General features: G+C 37.9%; 1 protein-coding gene across 9 annotated transcripts in view; it reads left to right on the top strand.

Moving 5' to 3' along the window:
* The window catches only part of ENAH (ENAH actin regulator), a 99494-nt gene that overhangs the window by 18465 nt on the left and 57911 nt on the right, over positions 1-23118 (top strand). The window contains exon 1 of one of the 9 annotated variants that reach the window (XM_027808284.2): positions 5467-5638. The exons of 7 other annotated variants lie outside the window; for them this stretch is intronic. The gene's annotated coding sequence lies outside the window, so the exon portion shown is untranslated. Of the gene's footprint in view, positions 1-5466; positions 5639-15341; positions 15447-23118 lie in introns of those variants that run through there. One more of the 9 variants, XM_027808286.2, reaches the window with a different exon arrangement.

The following is a 23118-nucleotide window of genomic DNA, read 5'->3' as shown; positions in this document are numbered from 1 at the left end:
CATCACTAATAGTATTTGCAGAGAAAAGACTAAAAGATAAAGAGTGAAAATGGTACGCGATTGCCTGGTAATGTTCAAGGCATCGTCTCAAGAAGGATTACCCTCTTTGGGATCCAAGCAGGGTGTAACAGTTCATGGGGTATGATGTTGGGCTACTGATAATAACCTAAAAGAGGGGAGGAGGTTGGTTATGCAGGAATAACCCACTTTGTACCATAAACTTGTTTTGCTATAGTTACACAACTGCAGTATGCTTCAGATTTTGTTCCCTTACCTGTGTGTTGCAGGTGCCTGATTAAAATCTTTTCAGTTTGACCCAGGCTGTTGCTCGCTGCAGTGGATTGTAGCAGAGTAATGAATCTAAAATGCTTGAACTTTGTATGACTTTCAGGAGAAATACAGGTTTTCGTCAGAATGAGGTATATTGTCGTAACAGGAATCTACATAGTTTAAAAATCTTCAAGGAAGTCTGACAGGGAGCATTTTGTGACTTACAGTCAGTATGTTCTTCTCCTACAGTACAAGTTAATTTGTTTTTAGAGCAGAAGTGTTTTACTTGTAAATAAATCACTGAAGCTGTTTTGTTTTGTACCATGGGAGTTAATTTTGCTGAGATGTAATTAGCAGTAGTCGTGGCTTCTGCACCTTGCAAAAATACTACCTGAGAAGACAGGCACAGTTTGCTGCCTTTGTACATGGCTTATTTGTGTTCCACAGCAGCCTGACAGTGTTGGAAATACTGCTACACAGTGTTATCAAATACTAATTTTCTGTGTAGCTAGTTGGTGCACTTAGGGGATAAGCTGTTAAACTGGTAATCATGTATTACTTCTAGAAACTAGCTGATTTGTCATTAAAAATTGTCAATATGACCACTTCTGTCTGCAAAATGGCTCAGAAACGTAGAAGCCTTTTCATTTTGCTTTTCTTTTGTGTTGCAACAAGCTTCTATTTGCCGTTACGGTCTTTTCATGGAGTTCCTTTAATCTACTGTATACTGCAAAGTACCTTTAGGTTTGTGAGTAACTTCATGCTGCTTGTCTCGCTGTCGGATGTTAGGCTTAAAACGCTTCATAGATAATATGGAAGAACAGATCAGAAGGGGAATGGGAGTGAGGAGAGCGTCCAGTCTTATTATCTAGCTCTGGTGACTGCAAGTACAGAAAGAATTTAATTTACCATACTAAGTTAAAATCCAGAGTGCAAGCTAAGTGACCGTTTTTCTTAGCCGTACCATCATGTTCCTTTCGAAAAATGAGTGCCTGCTTTTCACTCTCACCTGTACGTCTTCACCAGCGGGGCCAGAAAAGGCGCAAATGAAAATCTGAAATAGATACTTGCATTTTAAACCTCTGCCAGCGGAGTTCTTAATGAAACAAATGCTTTCTCTGTTCGCTTGGCAGTCGGTGTCTTTCTGTTAGCTGAACCTGCCAAGTGTGCTTTCCAGATGATTACTGTAGGGTTACACATATCTGTAGATGGGATGATCAGGAGAACATCCACAAGGCCATCTTTATAGCTTGGGTTTGTAGCCCAGAGGTTGTAGAGCCGCTACCAAAAAATTTAATAAAGAGGATTTGATTTGTAGTGGAGTTTTCCAACTTGTGTTAATGCACATAGCTATTCTCCTTGTTTTCCGTGTTTTACTTCAATAACTTAGCTCAGTTTGGAGTGTTGGAACTTAATTATGCTTGGTCAAAATAAATGTTGTTTATGAAGCTTATCTGATCTGTGCTTTGTCTAAACTTCAGTAAAAGCTGATGAGTGATGCCCAGTGCTTGCTAAAATTGTAGTTCATTGCAAGCTTTGTGGAAATCAGAAGCAGAATCCTATTTTTTGTCTAAAACTGTAGATCTACTTTTTTGCCATTATTTTTGTCTTTAAAATTTTTGAAGTTAATTGGACATTATTTTTTTGTAATGTGACATAAAACTATTTTTAAAAATGCTCTTTTATTCTTACAAAGATCTTTTTTCTTTTTTTATCTGTGATTGGGATTAACTGGACAAACTTCAGTTGAACTACTAATCCTAAATTTAGTTTGCATTTTGTACATTTTTTTATGTGTCTGGTTTGCAAAATGGCTTCTTGTCTAAAATGGAAGCTTTTGTTTCCTAGCTTTAGAATGTCTTGATCTACAGTTTTAGGCAAGGCTTGGTCAGCTCAGACCACTTTAGAATCTATTCACTTAAGCTCATCTTCAGCAATTATTTAAAAAGCCATTTAAAAAAGTGGCTGCAGGCTACAGAAGCCCCAAGATATTTCCCCAGTTTGGGGAGGACTTTGCTGACAGCCTGTGTACTCCGTGTGACCATGGCAAAAAATGCTGGGATTATTTGCAGCTCTGTTTGATGCGTGGAATGCACCGCATCTATTGTTAGCTCTCCAGCTGAAGCAATAGCAGGAGCTGTTTTTCTTTTTTGACATTGTCTAGCCAGACCTGCTGCACTGCTGTACTGGTCTTGAGTAGTGACCGGTGATAATATTGGCAGACTTCCCATCAGGAGCCGTGGGGAGCTGAGATGTGGGAGAGCATAACTTATGTGCCTGGTTTTGCTTTTACATTCTTAAGATGACTACAGGCAGTATATCTCTAGAAGCCTATAAAGTTCACTGTGTTCAGCTTTCCTGTTCAGAGTCTTTTGGAAGTCTAAACGCCCTTCCTGGATAATTCCTTACCATGGAGATTAAAAGCTCTGTGTTTGTGATAGTAATGAGGACAACATTGTTCACATCTAGCCTGTAAGTGCAATAGCGTCACTAGCCCACATAATGCATGCTTCTTTGCTGTTGCCTGTTGCAGAAGCCATCATTTATCTTTTTTTTTTTCTTTTCCCTCTTCCCCCCCCCCCCCCCCCAGCATAAAATTTGGATACTGAACTCTTCACAGTTGTTTTTGGTTTTGGGTTTGATTTTCTGTGGAGCACACAGATGTGTTCATTGTCTCAAATTCAGTCTTAGTCTGCATTGTACTTCAGTGTGGTGTCTTTTTATATTTGTTACATCTGATAACATGCTATTAAAGGGGCATATAGCAATGCTTTTGTGATGTTGCCTGATTAACTAGCGAACAGGGCTTTTAAAGACTTGGTTTAGGTTGATTGGTTTCTTATGAAATATTACATAAGAATATATCGAAAGTAGTGTAGCAGCAGATCTCCTATGGAATCATGCAAATAGTTTTAAAAGCTGTTATCTCGAAAATTGATGTCAGATTTAAAAATGAAAGCTTGCAAAGATTTCCCCAGTGTTGATCTTTGGGCAGTGTGGCTGTATATTTAAACTAGGACTTCCTTCTGACTACTAAAAACAATAGAAAATGACTCTTAATCTAAATGACTTTGCTTCCTATCTTAGATTTAACTCCCTTGATAACAAAACAAAGAAAACAGGATGTGTAGTTCAAACAAGAGAAATTTCAGAGTTCTAGGATTCCCTGCTGGTGGAAGGAGTTAGGTTTTGTGTGGACTAGAGAGATTTCAGTATTAGAGTAGCATTAAAAATTAGAGAAGTGTCCTGTTGGGGCAGACCAGCGGTTTATCTAGTCCCGTACCCTGTCCTGGAGAGTAGCAGTAGGAGAAGCTGCTTGGAAAAAACCTACCTGCAGCCACTTAGTGATCCCTTTTCCTCCCCCTCTGCTGACACCTTAGAATCCATTGTCTGTTTCTACATGTTTTGGAACATGCCTGTTGAGCCCTTCCCCTGCCCCCCCCAAGAACCCATTATCCCTGAAATCTTCTAATCTCTTTTTTTAGCCTGCTGATTTTACCTGCCTCCATAACTTCCCATAGCAACAAAGTCCAGAAATTCAGTGTTTTTGTATGTAATTTATTAACTTTTAGGGTGGTAGGGATTGATGTTAAGTCAAATAAAAATTCTAAATTTGGCAGCTGGCTTCACTTTTCCTTCTCATTGTGAGTTCTGCTTCTGTTAAGCAATCTGTTTTATGGTATGTAGTACAGTATAGTAAATATATTTCTTTGCAAGTGAAACGAACAGGAGGAGCAGTCGTGTTGCTTGTGCTACTCTAAGGCCAAGAGGGCATTGTTCTTGTTCCTCAGCATGGATTAAGTTGATACACAGATGAAGTACTTCAGACTATCCAAATAGCACCTTCCAATTTATTCCTTTTAGCAAAGAAAGGTCTGCACTAGTAAGGAGAGATCTTTCTAAACATTTTGACAATTTTTTGACAGGTTACTTTAGTGATTGCTCTAGCAGTTTGTAATATTTTTATGAAACCATTTCTATAAAAGTATTCTTTGAGTATGTAGCACAGAGGCAGTACATGTTGCGTAATTTTTTATGGCTGGAGGGAAGAGCTTGAAAATTGTACAACTCCTGTGTGTGATGTACAGTATGCAAGAACAAGGCTTCCTTGCAGCTATTGCTTCAGGTCACTGTCCTGCTGTACCTCATTTGTTACTCATATTACAGGTCAGTACAGCTTTGCTTGTTTTTCTTTCTTTGTTTCTCTGTTTTTTTTTTAACTATAGCTAGGTAACTGTATTTAGAACAAAATACATTAAACAGAAATCGTATGACACAGAAGAATGTTATATTTGCAAGCTTAGTAGTAATGCAGAAATGCTGGTACGAAGTCTTTCTAAAACTTTAAATTTACAGAACCCTTGTATGTCAGGAGAAAAGTCAGTAGATTTTTATGATGTGGTAGTATCGATTGACTGTTCCACATTCCTTTTGTCTATCTTCTTGTTATGAGAGTTGTAAAACCAAGCTGGAGAAAACGTGGTGACCTCAGAAGATAGTTATGGTGGCAGCACTCTATATAGTGTGACTTCGATAGAAGTGTTTTCCTTGACACTTGAGGGTTTCAGTGTAAGCATTTATTGCCTGGAACACCCAACCCCCACCTACTTTACTGTGTCATGGTTAAAACGTAGTGAAATGCTTCAAGTTACTCATAAGTTGTATGCTGGCTATGATATCCTTGTGGCTTATATTTGTGGGTTGGCATATTTTGTCTATCATCAATGTTAGGGTTACTCTGGGAATTTTAACAAATTTCTGGGGTTTTTTTTTATATATTTTTTAAGTCTTAATCTGACACTAGTGAAGGTTCTGGGCTTGATTTCTCTCTTACATCCTCCATTATGAACAGGAGTAGCACTTAAGTGACAGAAGGTGGCAATTCTGTGGGCTTTGGATATTGAAGAGGTTAACAGTCTGATGTTGAAGTACATACAAGAAATTGATTTGTCCTGGGGAATCTGAACTGCTGTTTACAAAAGTTCATGTCTAGTATACACAGAAGGTATATTTACTTTCAGCAATATTTTTTTTTGTCTGACAATTGCGGCCTGTAAAGAGTGAACGTAGCTGTATGTAAGAAGACATAGTTGTGTTCTAGTTCATTCAAAATTCTGTTAAATTTCCATGTCAGGACCAAAAGTTGTCTATTTACACTTGTAAAGCTCCTGTTGAAAGAAGCGGAGGTTATGTAATTTAAATTTAGGCCAAACTAGGTTCTTCTGGATGTTTTGCAACAGTGAATGATGCAGAAAAGGCCTTATTTATCTTGTATGTTAGAATTACAAAGGGGTAGCACCTAGTAAGAATGTAGGCTGACCACAATGAGGTGCCTTTATAAATAGCTTGCACAGAACTCCATATTAAGGTGGGTAACTTTTTTAATACATAAAAATTCTGCCTTATGTTTCCTTTAAGAACTGTTGTGAACTTAATGAATTATCTCTTTGATCCAGTTAAGGTGCCAGACTTTGTAGTTAACTATTTTCTTTCTCTGCAGTATTTTTGCAGGCAGCTAGCTGCAAAAATTAGAGTGTACTTTGCTGTTTTCAATGTAACTTCTTTTCATGTTTGTTTTTTTTCCCCTAGGAAATTCAACTTCTTGACTGAGAAGGTGTTCAAAGTTTGACTGATTTGATTTCTTTTTTTTTTTTTAAATAAATGAATGGGCTGTAGATTTTTTTTGGATAATTGTTTTTATAGACATATATAATAATGTTACTTAGATTAAAGTACAAAAAACTTGAAATTCTGCAATAAATTGGAATTGATACTAAAGTTGTAGTGACAACAAATTGGTAATGAAATTCTGTGTATAGCAACTTGCTATTATTATTTAATCATTTGGTTTGAGTTTTATCACAGCAGTAACCAAATTTGAATATTGATGAAGGGTGGACATGATTCTGGCTGCTCTCACCCCATACACCTTGCAGAGAACAGCATTTCTTGGCTGTTGTAATTCTACATCAGTGTAGAGAAAAGAAACTGAACAGGAAGTGTTAAGCAAGAAGAAATATTTTTTTCTGATAAAAATAAAAATGATGGGATTGTTTATTAAGTGTAAGTATAGAGATTTCAGGTGAATTAAATCCAGGCTACATCAGCTAAACTAAACCTAGACCACAGTACTAATCATTACAGTACGTGTTAATTTAACGCTATGGCTGCCTCTTCAGAGAAGGCGCTGGTGTATTGAAATTCTCCTTTGTAAGCGTTCTTAGCTGTAACAGCAGGCTCTGGTTATCAGCTGGAGAAGGGGTCTGTAGGGAGCTTTTGGCACACACAAAAAAAAAGCTTCACCTCCCTGTCAGGAGTTTCAGCAGATTCTGCAATAATGCACTGCTTCAGTAGACACCACTTAAAACAGTGCAAAATATGGTGAAATGATAGAGTCAATGCTTTGGCTTCTTCTGATAGTGAAGGAGCTTCAGAGACATCGGAAACAGAGTCTTTAAGGTATATGGTTTATGTATGGGAATTTACGGAAAGTTGTTTTAAACAGCCACAGATCATCAAGCATGTGGGACTTTGTAAGGCAGTGTTTTTGTGGCCAAAATTGTATGGTTTGTAAGACTGGAGACTGCTTAAGAATAATAAGTGATGTTATGGTTATGGTATCAAAAAGTATTTGAAGTACTTAAAAGTTTGGGGAGAGAGAATTTTCTCTATTTCTTCAAATTAAAGATATGTTTTTTTCCATTAGAGCTATGGTCATGTAAACTCAGACAGTATTCACTGATTCAAGCTAAAAATTGGTATGTGAAAAATGAGGACCTGTTGCCTTTCTGATTGTGCTTTGAGTCAAATGATGTGCATAGGGCAGGAATTGGAGCAGGCATTCTGAAAACAGACCTTGTGTACCTTCTAACGGGGTTTTTTTAATCCCGTTTGTTAAAAATGTAATCTTTATATATGCTAAAGTCAAAACTTTTAAAACCATAAATTTCCTCTATGTGTTTTGATGACTGCAAATGTTGCTGATCTATAGGCAAAATTTAAGTCTGTCTAAGCTTCCATTAACGAGTATTTCTAAAAATGTGAGTTTATATACAAAAGGGGAGCAGGGATAGCAGTAACCTGCTTCTGGGACAAAGAACATCCATGCAAACTTTCCTACACCATTTTCTTTGTTTTGTTGCAGCAGATTCAGACCAATCTATTACAAAAAGCAGAAAAGGAGGTTCTGTGTTTACTTTTCATCCTTTATACATATTTATGCATCTAGCATGAAAGGTTGTTCACAGTGCTTTGGAGAGCAAATGGCTTATTTCAGAAGCAGCAACAAATACCACAAACCTGAAATGCTCAAACTTTTTTTAGGAAGAGTGAGTTAATAGTTGTTTAACCTTCAGCGGTCAGTTGTTTGGATCTAATTATCAGAGTTGTGGCAGTGTGTTAGGATTTATCCAGATACGGTAGGATTACAGAGGAGAACTGATGCCTAGTTTCTCAGGGACATTGATAAGATTGATTGCTCAGGCATTTGTTGTTACTTATTGCTATGGCAGTAGTAGCAGCTAGAGGATAAACATCTGAAATTATTGATAACTGAAATGAAATGAGACTTAAAAATATGGTCAGCAGCATCTGAGAAGCTAATGCATGTATGCCTCTGCGGCTGTGCTGCAGAGGTGGTGTAACCTCTTCTTAAGGTGGTGAACAGATAGTACCATAGTTGTCATTGCCAGGCACCTGCAGATGCTTGTGCTGACTAACATCCCAGGACTTCTAGAACAACTCAAGTGCATTTTAGTATCAACATTGACAGTTCGCTGCATGTGAAGAGAAGCTCTACATGCTCAGGACTTTTGGAACCATCTGTACCCCAAAACTTTTAGAAGCAGATGAAGATCCAGACTGTCTGAGGGAAAAACATGTATTTTCTTATCCGCTGTAACAAGTACCATTTGAGTAACCACAGCGGAATGAGTTCCACCAGGCACCTTCATAATCTGAAACAACTGAAACCTAATTTTGTTTTTAGTGTAGTTCTACTTATTAGTTTTATTATATGAATTGTTGGGATCTGCAGCTAAGAGTCTGTTCCTAGACAGTTCAGGGATTAGTTATTTCATATTAAGGAAAATTATTGCTAAAGGTTAATTGGTTCTAGGAATGATGTTGATTATTCATCCTCACTCTTCTTTTTTGCCAGTCGCCCATAATTTGTGAGGACCATCTCTAAGGATATATTATAATGTCATGTGGAGTTTCTCCTGGTTCTCAGAACAGTAATGTAAATGCCTCTTATGTGAAGGTAAAGGAAGGATATCTGGTTTGTTTTTTCCTCCCAAAGAAGTAATCTCTACATATATGCTACCATACATAATATTTGAAACTTGGAATTTATCTCTCAACTTCCCTGAAATCTTTAGGACAAATGCTGCTTTTTGACCTTGAAAACATACAATTTAGTCTGTCCATCAGCAGATGGGAAACATTTTGATTAGGACCATTATTATGCAAGTACTGCCCTAATTTTTTTGAGGGGGGTTGTGTTGGGTTGGTTGTCAGCAGCCCTGAAAGTCTTTGGTATGTCTTTTGGAAGCCTTGTCTCTAAGGAGGTGGAACATTCTGCTTTAACCGTAAAGGGCTCATTCTTTAATTTGTTATCCTGGGACTCGGAATTAATCATGTGCCAACTCATAATTTACCAGGAACATTTCTAGACATGACTGCATTTGAGGGACTGTTTATCCTGGGCAGATATGCCAAATACAAATCAATTGGAGAAGGGTGAGAACAAACCAGTTAAGAACACTTACAAGGATATAAAGCTCTGTCCCACTTGTGTTGATGAGGTATTCTGAATTCAGTGTGTATTTTTCAAGACGACCCCTTTCCATTTCCTAAACTACTACTGTGTGAGCATTTAGATCCTTGCTTACATGTTTGTTACATGTAGTTTTGTCTCAAATGTTAAAGGAAGCTGGGTTATTCTGGGCATCTGTGTTTTTTACTGCCACAGAAATTGAAGGCTGTGATGCAGAGGCTCAGATGACACAGCATGGTGTTTTGGTCCACTGGCTGGTGCTGTAATTGCCGATTAGTTGAGCCGTAGCTTCAGATCCTAATGAAATTATGCATGCTCCTTGGGTGTTGTGCAGATGTGGGACCAGAGCCATGGTCTGGGAACATATGAGCCAGATTAATTTGGCTGATTGATTCTTACTCCATGCCTTCCGAAACAGCATCCTGTTGATCTGAAGATGGTAAAATCGGTACCTACGGAGTGCTGCAATACATTCGGTAACTCTGCTGGATCTTGACCTTACTTTGCATAAAGCCAGCGGTGGTCTCTTCTGTGGCAGGGTTCCTCTGCAGCAGATAGCTGAGTGTGCTGGGGCGGCGAAGTCTCTGCCTGGCATTGACAGGCATTGCTGCACAGGGGGGATCCGTACAGCTGGGTTCTGTCCCCTCCCCATGGAGGTGTCAGAAAGGGGTGCATGCTACTGCTGCCTAGAAGTGTGCTCGGGCACTGGCAAGGCTCAAGGGCTGCCTACACACAGGGACACTTCTAAACCACTGAGTTAACCAAGAATCAAATAAACTTCTCTTGACATGTCTAACTTTGTCAGGATCTTCCATGAGATTTCACAGCGTTTCTAAATAGTCTCTTCTAGTATTTAATTTCTGTAGCTGTTAGCTGTTAGGGGAATTTTCCTATTACTCGTTCTTATTTATGGTGGTTGTTGTTAGTTCCCAGGTTTTCTCCCCTGCACTGAGTGGTTAGCTGTTTTATTTTGTAATTCCCATGTCTTTTTTGATGCATTTCTGCCTTCTGAAGTGTTTTCCCAATTTGTATGTCAGCTGTAGTTCAAAGCATACTTTTTGCTCATGGTTTTAGAAAGCTAATCCATGTTACTTCTTCCTTATCCTTTAGTTTTTACACCTACCTCCATTTTACTAATTTATATAGTAATGTTTTAAATACCAAAACCATATACTTAGTGTGCAGTGCTTTTATTTATTTGCCCCCCCCCCCCCCTTCTTTTTATGCCCCAGAGTAAGTTGGGTAGTGATGAAAGGTAGTGTCCGTCTATTCTATGTGGTCTTTTGTCTTTCCTGGTAGCAAGGTGATACTTTGCGTATAGTCTTGTATGTGCCTGAGCTACCTGAGCCAGATTATCACAAACGGTTCCCAAATGACCCCTAACAGTTAAATGCTTTTTTTCCCCACATGCACTATTTCATGATACTATTTGGATTGTTTTGGCTAAGCCAGTGTTAACATCTCTAGACCTTACAGTATGAATGCTGGTTACTTAATGGAGGTGAAGAAACTGTTTTATACACCTATTTTTTATTCCCTATTGGCTTCATATATAGAAGACTTAATTCGTACTATCATGAGTCTGCTCCATAAACTGAACCTCTTTCCCTGTCTTTCCCTGACACCACAGTAGTCTGGGTTGTTCAGGATGCTGCTTCACCCCTTTGAAGGCTTTTCTAACTGTTTCTTTAGGTGAAGTAAATGCTGGTGCTTATGGTGGGTCCCACAGTATGCTGTGCTTTTTGAGGAATTGTGAATAGTACATGGTTCATACCTAGAATTTTCCAGTTGCTTTGTATGCTCACTTAAAATGTGTTGACTACTTTTCTGACTGTTGTTAAGCAGGAAGAGGTAAGACTGCAGCTTGGTGCTTGTTACTCTATTTTTTAATGTGGATATTTTCTTTAAATTGACTGTCAAAGTTTTGGGCTTTTTGTTTGGTTTTGGTTTGGTTTGTTTGGGGTTTTTTGAGGATTCTTGTTCCTGTGAACATCTGTTTGTGTGCCTACTTGATTGAACAGGTATTAGTTGTTCAATAACACTGCCTGAAGTCCCTGCTAGTGGAGGGAGCTGTGTTGCCATACCAGGATTTAAATAAACTTTGAATCCTGCTTTCAGTGCAGATGATGCTGTTAGTCTGACCGAGTACCATAAGGAAAACAGCTACTGATGTTCAAACTACTGTATTTAACAAGGCCTGGATTTGATTAGAGTGCCTAGGTCACTGGCAGCCTTTGATCACTGGAATAAAAGCTGAAGTAACTGGTTTCTAAACCAAACCAGAACTTTGGATTATTCAGTGGATTGTGCTGATGGGGTAGCTAGCCAGTTTGCTGGAGCTCCTTTTCTCCTGCCGTCCAAAATAGCCTTTCTGTAGCTTTTTTTCACTCATTGCTGGCAATCAGAACCTTGAGTCCCCCTCCTTGTTTTTGCTTCTTGTGAATCCCATTTGTCTCAATTATAATTTTGTAAAAAAACCCAAACCCAAACCATGAAGCAGTTCTGAGGCAACTTGTGTGAGGATGCAGAAGCATAACAGCTGCATGGATAGCACATGCTTCTAATAATTTATGCTTACATTATCCTCGCTGGCATGCTGGTAGATGGATTCAGAAGTAGTGTGCAGTCTGAAAAAATATGATTAGCCTGCACTTATTGGTACACATAGTGTCTGGGAAACCCTGATGTAAGTCTTGAAAGGCTTTATCTCAACAGCCTTGCTTGACAGCCTTAAGGAGGTTTTTTTCCAAAACAAACGACATGCAGCCCTGAGGTGCTTCATAGATGCGATGAATGCTGTTCTTTGTACATTAGAGGACAGAGAACAAGGAGTTTACCTCTTTGCTTTTAAAGATCGTGATAACATTTAAAAACAAAACAAAACCCTCTCAACTAATGTGCTGATATAGGAGAAAACAAGGTCATAATGGAAAAAAGTTTAAAGTATGTAATTTCTGAAGTCTATAATAAGCTTGTTAGTGTTTTCTGGAACATTACCTTTTAAATTTATGCATGCAGAAGTGTAAACTTAAGTTCTGTTGACTTTGTTTCATGTGACATTAACTGAATTTTATTGTTACATTTCATCATGTGCCTTTTAAGAAGCGGGTCTCAACAATTGAATGTACATAAATGGAAAATGGGTTATACAATATCAGGGACCAGCTAACTGAACTGTGGTTGTAGCCTATGCCCACGTATGGCATAAAACTGATAAAAATCCCTTTTCTCTGTGTCTGCCCACTTTAAGTTTGGTAGTGCAGTCTGCCTGTTCTTGTTTGCTTACCTTAAGTTTGCAGCTGATTGCATAGTGTATTTCAGAATATGTATGCCTAGGTAGTCTGAAAATGCAGTATTGTGTTTAGCCCCTTGGTTTGTACGTTACTTACCTCAAAGAGTGCATTTGTGGCGCAGGTAACGACAGGAGATGGAACTAAGTCTCATCGTGTGTGTAGCTGGTGTTACCAAACTGATGTGTGCGCTATGGCATAGTATATGACTGTAGGTTGAGTTAAACACCCCCCTTCCCCCCAAAACAAACCAACCAACCCCACCAAAAAAACCAAAACCCAAATGAAGAACCCCAAACTACCTCAAATCTCTTTCTTTGCAAGCAGAAAATAAAGACCCTGGTTAGAGAGTAGGATTCCCAAAGCTTCTGTTAAGAGGGAAGATGCAAGACACTCCCTGTGTGGTTTAAAGATTAAACTTCTGAGTGTACCTTTTGTAAGGGTGTTGTGACACTGGAAAAACCCAGTAATAGTAAATAGTGTAAATAGCAGAACTTTGTCCTGTGGCATGAAGCTTGGGATATCTTAGCGCTGAAATGACTATCGTAGACAGTAACATAATATATTAAAATGGTGACTAAAATAATGCAAGATTGCCTGGAAAACATGTTTTTTAAAATGAAGTTACAGCTGGAAAGATAATACAGTGGTTGGATTGTTGATCTAGAGTAATGAAAGCCATGCTAAATTTCTAGCTCCGTGACAGCCATCTTGTACAATGAAAGAGGCCCATGGGATGCCAGCTGGATTGTGCTGCTTTTATACTTTAAAATAGCATTTTCCAATAATTACTGCTGGATTAGCTGAACTAGTGAAAATCCCTGTTCAGATAAAGCTTTCTGGCACTTGCAGTTAGCACAAACCTAAACAATGGATATGCTGATAAGGAGTCTTAATTTTCCAGCGTGAGCAAAATCGTTCTTCAACTCACCTTTGAGTTAGTTATTCCACTAAATAATGTATTAGCACAAATAATCAGTGACTACAGAATTATGCTTTTAAATATTCTTTTTCCAGTTGGAGCTTACAAATTTTTTTTTTTGTAGTTGGAAAGAAGTGATTAGTATAGGTCTCTATCTTTTTCTTCCTCTGATGTGTTTTTAATACTTTTAATATTAAAACTGCACAATTAAAGGCTTAAATGGCTAGAGCTGCTGTTCTGTTTGGGCTGTTTGTAGTGGCGCTTTCTAGACTGAATTTTTGCTTTCAATTTAATGAGAAATATTTGCTTATGTAGAAACTTAGGTAAGGAAAGATTAGAAAAATTAAGTACGAAGTAGTAGTAACCTGTGCACTACTTTCAGTTCAAATACTGGGCTTTCAGTGTGAGATAAGGGTATAGTAAGTTACACTCCTTAAAAAGGAGGATAGAGGATAACTGACATGATTATAACTGATATTACAAGAAAGCATCTTAACATCTCTTCCAGTTTTTATAGTAATGTTTTACAGTAATGTAATAAATGCATTCTTATTAGATTAGGGTTTTTTTAATCTTATGTTTGTTTTTAAAACTTTATTTTCCTGTTTTTCTAGTAAAGGAAGCCAGTAACTACTTTTCTCCCTGCCCTAAAAGGAAAAAAATGTTTTTGTCAGAACTTTCAGGGACTTTCCAAGTAGTGCTGATAATACCATTGTGTATATGAGACTTATACGATGGATATTTTTTTTTATACAATGCATTATGTATACATTATAACATACACAAATACAAAAATCTGTAGGTTTTTTTCTTTAGAGGAACGTTGTCTGCAGATTTAGCCCACTCTGGAGTCAAATCTTGTTCCCAAATACTAATAAAAATTCAGATGTAAAGGTTTGGATTTGTTGAATGATTATTTGTGCTTGTCCATGTGGATATAATTAAGTAAGGTATGAATTGTCATGTCTGTGAAAGTTTTAAAATGAAAGAACTCTTGTGAAATACAATCTCTTTTTGCTGCTATCACCAGTAAATGTGATGCAGTTTGTTCTAAAACGTGGGGGTAGAGGTAGGTGGTATTGTAATTGAGCAGAAGTTCTCCAGGTGAACACAGATATATCCCTATTATTGTAGATCTTAGTGTTTAACAGATTAGTGTATTTAAGATTGAAGTTATTGTGAAGTGGAGGTGACGTTCCAGTCTTAAAATTCAAGTTTTCTCATGAAACATGAGCGTTTGCAAAGCAGAGGGAACTGGGGAGACAGCTGAATTGCCTAGGAATTGTGATCAGGAAACCAAGGCAAACACAGTTTCTTTACTGTTTAACTTGGTAACTTTTTCTGGTGTGAAGGCAGATCTCTATGACAATATTTAAGAAGCTAACAAAACATCTAAAATGGGGAAAATTGCAAGTATTGTGATCTTAGACAATAATTACATTGTCAAGAGGTTTGAAATACTGAAGAGTTAGTCTCTGCAAAAACAGTGTATAATGTCATGATTATACAATGATATGATATATATAATTTATACAATTATATATGATCAGGACGATCCATTTTATAGCTTATGAACTTGCATTATAATTTAGTCATTTCATGTATGTGTTGATTGCTGTGTTATTTTCACAGCGTAACCATTTTTGTAGAGTTTTGATAACACCTATTTCAGAGAGGCAAGATACGTTGATAAATAGTTCTTGTTTTAATCATTGAGATGACAATTCAGATGTCCATTTGTACTAGCTACTCTGCGTGGATAAAACCCCTTCAAACAAGTGTTTTGACCACACTGCTGCAATGGTACACTTTAAGGGCTGTGTGTTTACTGCCACTTCACGCTAGCCGCTTAATTTTTACGGCAAGAGATGCATGAAATAGCTGATGTGAGAAAATCAAATAGCTTCTACTCAATGGTTCATGGTGCATCTAGCTCATCTCTTTTTCTAGGACAGAATGTTAGTTGTAATGAATGCACAAATGTTAATTATTAACTAGATTGAATTAGTTACTGCAGTCGTCTGTTAGTGTTCAAAGTTAAAAGTGGGTCACCGAGACTCAAAACACTTCTGCAGTGAATTCTAGCATTGATTTTTGTATTTCTGCTCCTGCTGTTTTTTGGTTACTAGTTTGGAGAGGAAGAGTAGAACACTTCAAGCCTTGTGCGTATAGCCTCATTAACGTAAAGGTAATCTGCCCCTTCTGTTAGGTTTACAGTAGCACATACATTACAGGACAGAATCATCTGAATCACTCCACCAGCTGAAAAAGGATTTTCTTTTTAAATCAAGCATGGGTACCATAAAACAGTGGTAGAATTTTCAGATCAAATCACCTTTACTACCTTGTCATCAAAATCATTAACCGATGAAGCCAAACTTCAGACTTTGTTAAATGTGTAATTTTTTACTGTTTGTTGTTAAAGAGCGTTGTATGAAGGATATTCAGAGGAAAAATGTCCACAGATCGGAATGATTATAGGTTAATTTAAGCTGCGTTTAATAGAAGAATATATGAAAGTGGGTTTATACCTAGGGGACTAGATTTTAAAGACAAGCCCTAGTACACTGAGGGAAGTGTATTAGTGAAAATTGCTGGAGGAGGAATTGGGGTGGGGATGTGAGGTGGATCAGGACTTTTTTCAAGTTGGAGGCTAAAATCTTGACTGACTTGCAGTCAAACTTGGAAGAAGGGCTTCTGCAATAGCTGTGTAATCACTTCAAGAAAGATACTACGTTACTAATAAGTAGGGCATAGCAGGAGTGAAAAAATAATCGCTTGTTTAAAGTGATATTTAGAGATTAAATGATGTGGGAAAGAAATCAGTTATTCAAAGTAAGGCTGAATTGGACTTGCCAAAAAGTAATTTGGATCAAAGAAGAGAAGAGTGAAAGAAAAAATGTGCTATTCAGTGAGTAAATGCAGTAGCTTGGCATGAAAGTTGAATTCATTTTTTAATAGAGGTGATAACTTTGACTGTGTTCAAAGGGAAATGTAAATAAACTGTAATTGAAGTGGAAGCAGAATGCTTCCAGGTTGTGTCAACTTGATGATGATAACCTCTCCTTGAATTGTGGTGGAATTTGTACGTGGAAACCCGTGCTCAGAAAGAGGAGTAGAGCTCTGCTGTAGGTAGGTGTGTAAGTGGAAATTTAGTATTCCTTTGTTTTACAGATTATGGTAAATGTCTGTCCTGAATACAGAACATGAGGATGTGCATTAGGTCTTCCTTTACAAGGAAGCAGTTGTAGCTAGAGTAAATTTTTCCAGATCAGTGCTTGTTTACTACGCTGTCACTGGTCTTTGGTTGCTTAAGAATTTATTTGGTTTAGAGTTGCTTGAATAATGCCTATAACTTTGCCTTATCTTGGAGCCCTCGGAAACGAGGACAAGATTTTCAAGAGGTGTGTTTATATTTGAAGTATTTTGTAGTACAGACTCGTTATTTCAGAAATTCATTAATCAGTCTTATGTGCTTTGTTGGGAGGAGAGTATGCAAGAAATAAGGCTTGTTGCACAGCAGGTTACGCCTTTTTGTCTTGTTGACCAACCGTAGGTAATTTTACCACGATGCTTTTCGCTTTTTGTTGTCTCAGAAACAGAAACTTAGTATTCAATAATTACTTAACTTGAATTTAGCCTAATTTTTTCTACTACAACTCATTTAGTGTTATCAGTTACTCTTAACGCTAATATTTCCTAGGGGTTTTTTTAAGGTGATTTTCGTGTATGATACTAAATCTAAAAATGTGAAGTGTGTGTATTGAAAATCTCTCACACATACACGCATACATGGAACTGGCGTGAGTATTAGAACAGTTCACTGTGCTGCTGTGGTAAAGTGCCACGTTAGGAAACTTACTTGTCTTAAGTCTTTGAAGAAGAGAATATCGTTGCCTCTTGCATATGCTTTAGAATACACGCATTGCTTTCTGAAGAATAGTAAGATGGAGTAGAATAAATATGGCAGAAGACTAAGCTTTTAGCAATACATTTATTTTAGGGAAGAAGGTATTTCAAGTGGAGAAAATTGAGGGGTTGCTTTGTCTCTACTGCTTTTTGTGAAGAATAGAAAATAGTTTTGTGCTAGATACAGTATACCTTTTCAGAATATTAAGATTACTGACATGACGGATACTTCTCTGATTTTGTAGATGCTTATAAAAATGTTAGTTTCAAGTTACTGAAACAAATAGTTTACTACCCTGGTCGTTTCTTCTAATTTTAGAAAGGTTTTAGAAAATGCTGTTAGTCTTTGGGAAGAATCTTTGTCCTCATCATAAGCACATCTGTAGTGTTTAGTTAGTGTCATCTAGCCTCATCACTTGGAAACTGAGTTGCGAGTAGGATGCTCTCTACTTTTGAGGTATTCACTGGGCTGGTTGGTTGCATGGTAGAAAGGTGTTTGGGATGCTTATCAGGCACTGCTGTTCAAACTAAAAACTGAGTTTAGGTGTATTTAGTGGAAGGTGGCCTCGGTGAGCAAGGGGTGTGTGTGCTGACTCACCAGGCACAGTATTTGTGAGCACTGAGGTATTTAGTTGCACAATATTATGGTGATGAAGCCAGGGTTTTTAATTGGAGATGCAGGTTTTTTCTTCATTTAAAAAGAGTTAATAATAACTTTTCAGTATCTCAGTATTGTAAAAAGGTACGCTGACACCTCTTTTCTGCAGTGCTTAGTAGGTGTTGGCTGCTGTGTCAAAGAAATCGCCATGTATAAGGCTAGTATAAGTGTGTTTGGTTTAGAACGTTTCTGTGTCTTTCCTGTGAACTTAATGGTAATGCTGTGCCCTATGAGCCCCTTCTGTGTGAAAACACAGACTAGCCATTGCCAGTTTTTACAGTTCTTTTTCTGGCAGGCCATAAATCAGGTGAGTGTTTGAAGCAGGCAGAAAAAGAATACTATACTTTGAAGTGGGCCTTCTATTGTCTATTGTTTTTACATCGGGGGAGAGGCACCTCTCTAGGTAGTATTTTCTCCGTGCAAATAAGATGGGTGCCTGCCTGCAGTCTGTGCCTCCAGTGCTTCTGCCTTAGGCTGTGCAGCTTGATTCAGGGCCGGTGCAGAACGGTGCAGCTTGTCTTGCTGCTGGTCATGTGTGGTGAGGTGGAGATGGGTGAGACGGGGAAGCAGTGACACCGGTGAGGAGCCAGGAACCAGTGGGTTTGGTTATGAGGAGACGTGGTCTCGCCTGGAGGAGTGAGAATGGTACCTGTCTGGGATTAGGGGGTTTGAGGACCCCCTAATGTTTTGTTAACCAAGGGCAACGGAGTGAGTGAAGTAAGGGCAATTGCTGCGGCAAGAAAATATAAAGAAGAGGGAGGGAGACAGGAGAGAGGAGGTGAAAGTGTGAGGTGGTTGCAGCAGGTGGCACGCTGAAAAGGGAAGGTATCGCATGAGGACAGAAGGAAAGGGAAGATGTGAAGAGCTTTAGCATACAGGAAAGCTGGATGATCTAGTCAGTGTTCTCTTGGAGGAGGGAGACCAGTAATACCGCCATCAGCCTTGAGAGGTGTTTGTCTCCTCTTTTCTGGAAAAAAAACAAAACAAAACAAAAACCCTCACACGAAAGGGGATTCTAGCAACTCCTTTAACTGTCCTGGAGCATAACTACAGTTAAAATTAATTTCTTCTATTATGTGACCAAAATTTATTCTTAAAGCTTTTTTCTTCTTCCTTTTCTTGTACATGGAAAACAATTCATTACCTACTTCATTTAAAACTACGCTTTACTTTTTTTGTGCCTCGCTGCAGTGTGAGTACTGATTTTGATTCCTGTCTATGCATCTGATGGGTGCTTAAAAACAGGGGGTGAGGAGGTCACGGTAGGGTTTTGTAAGTATTGCATGTAAGATGTTTGGAGTAATCCTTCCGCTTTGCTCTGAGCAGTGTCCCAGTTGAAGTAACATGCTCAGATTGTTCTCTCACTTTGCTATGCCTCTGATAGTTTCATGGAGTGTTTTGGTTTTCTTAACAGTAGAAAGAATGATGAGAAGTTTTGGAAGAGCTACAAATTGGTGAAGACCGAAAACCTAGTTGGTTTGATCTAGAAAGGAAGATATATTGAGGGGTTTGCATTCTCCTGGATTTCTTGCTTACCAAATCCTTGAGTTCAGTGGTTTCTGTTTTGCTCTCCCTTATTCCATCCATAGTTCAGAACTGTAATGTTTTGTTTTTCTTTCACAATCAATTTCAGCCAGTTACTCTGTTAATCATAAGAATCTAAAATAGCTTAGTAAAACAGTATTTTAAATATACAGACATTTATTTTGTAGTACACGTTAATGATATAAATACTATGTCGTTTACTTAAACCTCTTACTTTTAGACATTGAACATTAGAAATACTACTACTGTTGAAGATCTTTATAGGCTACAGAAGGAGAGGCTGGTTGAAACTAAATGTGAAAAGCATGTTGTTACTTTTGGGAAGAACATTCCAATAAAATGAGATACTAAGGCAGTAATTGTCATAAATAAGGTACTTACGTCTGCAATTTGGTAGGATCTTCTGAAAGGAATTTTACTTCTTCTAGAGCCATGGAATAATTTAGGCAAGGTGGGAGTTTTTGGAGTTAATCTGCTCCAGTCCCCTGCTTGGAAAGGGCCATCCTCTAATTTAGGTTGGGTTGCTCAGGGCCTTGTCCAGCTGAATTTTGAATTCTCCAAGGATGGAGATTCCACAGCTCCTCTGGGTAGCCTGTCCCAGTGTTTTGCTGCTCTCTTGGTGCAACTTTTTCTTATCTGGTTGAAAGGATCTTTTCTGCCACTACTGACTCCTGAGAAATTCACTAGTAATAGCTGACCAGTCAGACATCAAACTGCTTACTGCAACCCTTTGTTGAGCCTCTGGCTCCCTGAACCTTGGTTCTTGCAGTGTTGGAGGATGGTTCTTGCAGTGTTGGAGGATGATCACGACATTTGTGTTTTCCCAGCTGTCAGGAACATGTCTTGGTCACCTTGTAAAAGATACTAGAGTCACCACCTAGCTGCCTCCACCCTTGTTGAGTGCATACTGGTCAGTTCAATAGAGAGACTGTATCCAGTGTATCAAACAGGAGCCCCTAACTTCATTTTCCTCTACTGCAGGTAGTAAGTAGTATGTTAGTACTCATGCAGACCTGGGAAGTCTGAGAAGAAAACTTGCCAGCAGAGATGAAGGCAAAGACATGTAGCCTTCTCTGTGTCCTTTGCTAGATGACCTGTCTCGTTCCTGCAGTGGACCCATGTTTTCTGTGATTAATTCACGTTAATGTCAACTTGGTGGTTTAAAAACAAGTGTGCAATTAACAAAGTAAGATTTTTACTTCCGTGTTTTTTCAGGTGAAATTCAGTTTCAGAAAGAAGTTTTGCACAAGAATCTTTCTTGTAATGAACTGTGAATTGTATATTCATATATTAACACCGGGGCTGTAATGTCTTAATCAGGGATCAGCCACATTCCCTTTACACAGCTCTCTACATCAGAGGCAGCCATTATATTGAATAGGTAATGTGAAAATACTACTATCTTGCTATTCCAGGAGGAGCTGGCCATTCTTTATCTGAAAGTAAAATGAGTTACATGATCCACAGCGATGGTAATGTAATGACGGGTTCTGTGGCAGTGTGTGTTTGGGAACTAAGATTGCCTGGGAAGTCAAGACTCGGAAGCTGTGATTTGTACCATGTGTCGAAAGCTTAAGAAATAACATAATAAGGTCACTTTTTGTTAAAACTTGTATAGAAGATAGGAAATGTATGTTAAGTGGTTTTTCACAGGAAATCATCAACTGTCAGTCTAGTTGCTGAAGATGATGATCTGCGTGCCCACTTAAAAAGGCTTTCCACAGTATGACTGGGCTCACATTCATGGGATTGTAGCAAGGACAGCAACAAATGATCAACAATAGACTATTTGTAGGAAAGAAGTCGTGTATCTGGTTAGCTTTTGGCCCTGGCCTTTAAGACTTCTAACTTAAGTTAAAAGATTTGAACTCCTAAATCTGCCATGATTGTTCCTGTTCAGTAAAGGTACCAATTTTATAGCTGTTAACTTTGCTCAGTTCCAGCGTACCTTGGTGCTTACAAATGGGTTCGTTCCCAGAGTGTGCTGTAGAGCTCAGTTTGTCTACCTTTTGGCAAAGCTAATGGAAAAAGAGAAACTGAATTTTGATAAAAAAATATCTGTCTGGAGATGGATGGAAGATCATGGTAGGAATCTTTAACTCTGTTTTACTATTGAGTAAAATCACCATCCAGGCACAGCGTTAGACTTACTGTGGCAAAACCTTTGGCTTGCAATGCCACCGTATCGAATCTGCATTGAGGAAATGTAATCTATTTAAATTACTGCATAGATTCTGCGTAACCTTTTAGTATAAGTGAAGTAGTAAATGCCCTTGAGAAATATGTTTGAAGAATCAGTGGAAAAATGGATTTAATTTTAACAATGTAGTATTTTAAGGAAAAATATCTAGATAAATTACCAAAAATGCCGTGTCTAAGAGAACACCCTGTATAAGAGGATAAAAGAAACCAAGAATACGGAAGAGTGCATGAAGGAAGCATAAATTGGGTTATCTTATTTCATGGTTCTATGAAGTCTAAATGTTTAAAGACTTTTATTTTACCAATATAAAAATAATGGCTAGAAAGATACTCCCACACCACCATCCCCCAGCCCCCTGTCCAGATGAATTATAACTAAATAGCCATCCTCTGTGTAGTTCTGGGGTTTTTTCCCTCCAAAACATCTGTTGGAAAAAGGTATTTAATGAATCATGATGATTTTTTTCCTGTATTAAAAATCTAGACAATTCTAAAAGAAACTGGGAGAATTGCTGTTGTCACTTGCAGGTTGCTTCATTGAAAATCTGATCTCAAAGCTAAATAATGAAGGTTTTTAGTAAGTTATTTCCATGAAGTTATCGCCAGATTTTTATACAAGGCAAGGAACAAATCTTCTGTGTAAAATTCCAGTATATCCAAGCTCTTACTTCTTCATCTTATAACTTTGAATTTTAGGTAAACCTCGTATTTTTTTTGATGGCAAACTTTGGGCAAACTTTGAACAAACTTTATAATGTCTGATTCTTCAAAGCGAATTCTTTACTGAGATTTAAAACCTCATAAACCTCATGTTTTGTTGTAAGCATCCAAAGTGTTGTCTGTACCAAGGCTGAGCATGCTTTTTTGGATATGTGTAACATATTAATGCTGCGGGTTTTCAAATCCGAATTGTTTAAAAGGAAAACCTTGAATGTGAAGTGCAAGTGGTGAAAAATTGTTCCTCTTAGACAGAAAAATAGATAAATATCTGGATAGTACAGTAATACAAACAAGTAAAGGAAAAAAATTCAAGCTTAGCAGGTAACCTATGGAAAACTAGGTGATGGAGGTGAAGTCCTGAGTTAGATCATGGGTTTTTTTAGATAATAGTTTTGAGCATGTTTAGTTTTATAGAGCAATGTGTACTATGGAAGATAAAAGTAAAGAATTTTATTGTTCCTTTTCAAAAAAGAAAGACGGCAAATGGTCATTCCTTTTGTCTGATGAAGTAATTGCTTAAAAAACACCCCTTTCTTTGTGCTGTAAACTATTTTAGTTTCTGTTCCTGGTTGAAAACTGATACCTGGTTTTGGGTAATCATAGAATCTCTTTAGTTTTTTGAGAAGCGAATCCTTGTACTGGTTAAGTAGTTCCTTGCCTGAAATTTATATGTGCTAGGTATCTTAGTATCATCCTCAATTTGAGATGAAAATTGGAAGGTTGACTTCAGAGACCATTTATGAATTTAAGATTAGGATGGAGACTGTAACTAAATATGATTAATCACATATAATAATATATTAATAACATATTGTTGCATATTTTA

The sequence above is a fragment of the Falco cherrug genome, chromosome 13 (assembly GCF_023634085.1).
Source record: "Falco cherrug isolate bFalChe1 chromosome 13, bFalChe1.pri, whole genome shotgun sequence".
Lineage (NCBI taxonomy): Eukaryota > Metazoa > Chordata > Aves > Falconiformes > Falconidae > Falco > Falco cherrug.
Note: the sequence above shows the minus strand (reverse complement) of the source record. Positions and strands in the feature narration are given on the sequence as shown.